General features: G+C 53.5%; 1 non-coding gene across 1 annotated transcript in view; it reads right to left on the bottom strand.

The window, feature by feature from the left end:
- Positions 1-1,639, bottom strand: part of LOC126429705 (small subunit ribosomal RNA) — a 1,909-nt gene extending 270 nt beyond the window's left edge. Inside the window, exon 1 of the ribosomal RNA XR_007576988.1 lies at positions 1-1,639. This exon is cut by the window's left edge and continues 270 nt beyond it. This is a non-coding gene — a ribosomal RNA (small subunit ribosomal RNA).
- Positions 1,640-5,000: the final 3,361 nt, after the last annotated feature.

Below are 5,000 nucleotides of genomic sequence, written 5' to 3'. Positions count from 1 at the left end.
GAAGGAGGTTCAGCGGGTTACCCCGACCTTTCGGCCTAGGAAGACACGCTGATTCCTTCAGTGTAGCGCGCGTGCGGCCCAGAACATCTAAGGGCATCACAGACCTGTTATTGCTCAATCTCGTGCGGCTAGAAGCCGCCTGTCCCTCTAAGAAGAAAAGTAATCGCTGACAGCACGAAGGATGTCACGCGACTAGTTAGCAGGCTAGAGTCTCGTTCGTTATCGGAATTAACCAGACAAATCGCTCCACCAACTAAGAACGGCCATGCACCACCACCCACCGAATCAAGAAAGAGCTATCAATCTGTCAATCCTTCCGGTGTCCGGGCCTGGTGAGGTTTCCCGTGTTGAGTCAAATTAAGCCGCAGGCTCCACTCCTGGTGGTGCCCTTCCGTCAATTCCTTTAAGTTTCAGCTTTGCAACCATACTTCCCCCGGAACCCAAAAGCTTTGGTTTCCCGGAGGCTGCCCGCCGAGTCATCGGAGGAACTGCGGCGGATCGCTGGCTGGCATCGTTTATGGTTAGAACTAGGGCGGTATCTGATCGCCTTCGAACCTCTAACTTTCGTTCTTGATTAATGAAAACATACTTGGCAAACGCTTTCGCTTCTGTTCGTCTTGCGACGATCCAAGAATTTCACCTCTAACGTCGCAATACGAATGCCCCCGCCTGTCCCTATTAATCATTACCTCGGGTTCCGAAAACCAACAAAATAGAACCGAGGTCCTATTCCATTATTCCATGCACACAGTATTCAGGCGGGCTTGCCTGCTTTAAGCACTCTAATTTGTTCAAAGTAAACGTGCCGGCCCACCGAGACACTCAATAAAGAGCACCCTGGTAGGATTTCAACGGGGTCCGCCTCGGGACGCACGAGCACGCACGAGGCGGTCGCACGCCTTCGGCTCGCCCCACCGGCAGGACGTCCCACGATACATGCCAGTTAAACACCGACGGGCGGTGAACCAACAGCGTGGGACACAAATCCAACTACGAGCTTTTTAACCGCAACAACTTTAATATACGCTATTGGAGCTGGAATTACCGCGGCTGCTGGCACCAGACTTGCCCTCCAATAGATACTCGTTAAAGGATTTAAAGTGTACTCATTCCGATTACGGGGCCTCGGATGAGTCCCGTATCGTTATTTTTCGTCACTACCTCCCCGTGCCGGGAGTGGGTAATTTGCGCGCCTGCTGCCTTCCTTGGATGTGGTAGCCGTTTCTCAGGCTCCCTCTCCGGAATCGAACCCTGATTCCCCGTTACCCGTTACAACCATGGTAGGCGCAGAACCTACCATCGACAGTTGATAAGGCAGACATTTGAAAGATGCGTCGCCGGTACGAGGACCGTGCGATCAGCCCTAAGTTATTCAGAGTCACCAAGGCAAACGGACCGGACGAGCCGACCGATTGGTTTTGATCTAATAAAAGCGTCCCTTCCATCTCTGGTCGGGACTCTGTTTGCATGTATTAGCTCTAGAATTACCACAGTTATCCAAGTAACGTGGGTACGATCTAAGGAACCATAACTGATTTAATGAGCCATTCGCGGTTTCACCTTAATGCGGCTTGTACTGAGACATGCATGGCTTAATCTTTGAGACAAGCATATGACTACTGGCAGGATCAACCAGGGAGCTGCGTCAACTAGAGCTGAGCAGCCGGCCGCCCGGGAGTGTGTCCCGGGGGCCCGCGCGAACACGCAAGCGTCCGCTCAATTATTCTGCAAACAGGAGGAGGCTGAGCTCCCCTGCACAACACACCTCGAAACCCTCTCAGGTCCCGGCGGCGCGCAGCGCCGTCCTAAGTACTTGGTCGGGTTCGAGAGAGGCGCAATCGCCCGGAGTTAGGCGAGTAGACGCTTTAGGTGCGACCACCCGTGCTCCCAACTGAGCTTGCCGCTGCCGACAGAGGCCCGGGAGCGTGCTGTCGTGGCATTGCCGGCGGGAGACAACACGCGCCACCTACGGTGACCGGCAGCTCCAACGCCAGCGCCACAGAAGGACAAAAGCCCTACTTGGGTGCCGAAGCGAACTCTCCCAGCACAGCGCACGCGCCAACACGTCCGCACAGCTGCGATACAAACCACCTGCGAGAACCGCTGGGGCGACCGAGCAGCAGACGGCGTCGCGGCGCCGAGCGCCGGGCGGCGGCGCATCCTCAGCGCACAAAGTCCTCAATCGGACCAGCACACTGCAGATGGCCACCGCGCTTCGCACCGGGCCCGCGAGGACCTACTTTGGCCGCAAGGCGCCGCGAGCAGGGGGCGCCGGCGCGCAGCTGCGCCGCCTGCCGCGTCCGTCGGCCGGCGCGCCTGCCACCGGCCGCCCCCACCAGCCGGCTGTAGCGCGTGCGCCCACGCACCGCGCTGCCAGCACGCCGGGCGGCCCCCCCTCACCGGCCGGGGACGGTCCCACCCAGCCACCGCCGCGTATCGCCTCACACCCAGATCCCCTTTCACGTTCGTGGGCATGGTGGGTCCCCTTTCACGTTCGTGGGCATGGTGGGTATCCCTGAAACAACCGGTTAATAGCTCGACCGATCGTCGCCAACACTGATTCACCTCTAGCGAGAACAACCGCACCACAACGGGTTACCGGTTGTTCATTTGCGTAACGTCACCAGCAAACGTACACGTCCATCGCCATTTGCAACGAGTATTGCATGCCTGTGTCAGGTGTCACAACACACTACGTCTGCCCACATAGACGCAACAACATGTGCACGCCTAGAGAACACGTGGAAGGTAGACCCCGTACGTATGCGGTGTCCATTGCGCGAACGACTGTCAGCCCGCCTCTGCAGCATGTCGCAGATGTGGAACGCGGTGCAACATGCTATCACGGTGTGTGAGAAGAGACGACTACGTCCGAATACACGCTCCACTACATCAACAGACTGCTCATGCTGATCGCCATCCAGGGCGTCCGTTCCTCCCACACGTCTGTATGGCGTACCACACTGCAATCCAGCTCTTATAGGGAGACGACACGTAGCTGCGTGCACAATATTTGGACTGTATGGTCCGCCGTTGCTAGGCGCTGTCGTCATACGGTCACATGGGCCACGATGTATCATTCAGTACATACGGAGCAATGTGCAGTACAGTTTGTGGGTTTTGCGTACATCGGCGGACAGGTGACAGGCCGTACCACAACGTAGGCTGAGTACGTCGGCATGCGAAGGGCATTGAACATGCAAACTTCTCACCGACCAGCTTGCGAAGGCAGGGGGGAAGGGGGGGGGGGCATGTACGTCCTGCTGCTATCCACACTACAGTGTATAGCAGGAGCATGTGGAAAGTCAGCAACACCTGCAAGGTGTTTAACATGACGCGATACACAGGGGACCGGGCAGTGCGAGTAGCGAACTATATTGCGAGGGTTGCGGTTAGGCAACACTACACTACTTTAACGGGTTGCATAACAATTACAGAGCAGGTTCAGCGACAACGTGCGTCAGGTTAAGGCGCAATATAGTTTAGGTTACGGCGCACTTTAGGTTAGGTTAAGGCACATTATAGGTTAGGTTAAGGCACAACATGGGTTACGTTAAGGCACAACATGGGTTACGTTAAGGCACAACATGGGTTAGGTTAAGGCACAACATGGGTTAGGTTAAGGCACAACATGGGTTAGGTTAAGGCACAACATGGGTTAGGTTAAGGCACAACATGGGTTAGGTTAAGGCACAACATGGGTTAGGTTAAGGCACAACATGGGTTAGGTTAAGGCACAACATGGGTTAGGTTAAGGCACAACATGGGTTAGGTTAAGGCACAACATGGGTTAGGTTAAGGCACAACATGGGTTAGGTTAAGGCACAACATGGGTTAGGTTAAGGCACAACATGGGTTAGGTTAAGGCACAACATGGGTTAGGTTAAGGCACAACATGGGTTAGGTTAAGGCACAACATGGGTTAGGTTAAGGCACAACATGGGTTAGGTTAAGGCACAACATGGGTTAGGTTAAGGCACAACATGGGTTAGGTTAAGGCACAACATGGGTTAGGTTAAGGCACAACATGGGTTAGGTTAAGGCACAACATGGGTTAGGTTAAGGCACAACATGGGTTAGGTTAAGGCACAACATGGGTTAGGTTAAGGCACAACATGGGTTAGGTTAAGGCACAACATGGGTTAGGTTAAGGCACAACATGGGTTAGGTTAAGGCACAACATGGGTTAGGTTAAGGCACAACATGGGTTAGGTTAAGGCACAACATGGGTTAGGTTAAGGCACAACATGGGTTAGGTTAAGGCACAACATGGGTTAGGTTAAGGCACAACATGGGTTAGGTTAAGGCACAACATGGGTTAGGTTAAGGCACAACATGGGTTAGGTTAAGGCACAACATGGGTTAGGTTAAGGCACAACATGGGTTAGGTTAAGGCACAACATGGGTTAGGTTAAGGCACAACATGGGTTAGGTTAAGGCACAACATGGGTTAGGTTAAGGCACACCATGGGTTAGGTTAAGGCACACCATGGGTTAGGTTAAGGCACACCATGGGTTAGGTTAAGGCACAACATGGGTTAGGTTAAGGCACAACATGGGTTAGGTTAAGGCACAACATGGGTTAGGTTAAGGCACAACATGGGTTAGGTTAAGGCACAACGTAGGTTAGGTTAAGGCACAACGTGGGTTAGGTTAAGGCACAACGTGGGTTAGGTTAAGGCACAACGTGGGTTAGGTTAAGGCACAACGTGGGTTAGGTTAAGGCACAACATGGGTTAGGTTAAGGCACAACATGGGTTAGGTTAAGGCACACCATGGGTTAGGTTAAGGCACAACATGGGTTAGGTTAAGGCACAACATGGGTTAGGTTAAGGCACAACATGGGTTAGGTTAAGGCACAACATGGGTTAGGTTAAGGCACAACATGGGTTAGGTTAAGGCACAACATGGGTTAGGTTAAGGCACAACATGGGTTAGGTTAAGGCACAACGTAGGTTAGGTTAAGGCACAACGTGGGTTAGGTTAAGGCACAACATGGG

This window comes from Schistocerca serialis, unplaced genomic scaffold (assembly GCF_023864345.2).
Source record: "Schistocerca serialis cubense isolate TAMUIC-IGC-003099 unplaced genomic scaffold, iqSchSeri2.2 HiC_scaffold_1029, whole genome shotgun sequence".
NCBI lineage: Eukaryota > Metazoa > Arthropoda > Insecta > Orthoptera > Acrididae > Schistocerca > Schistocerca serialis.
The sequence above is the reverse complement of the archived record's forward strand: the minus strand, read 5'-3'. Positions and strand labels throughout refer to the sequence as shown.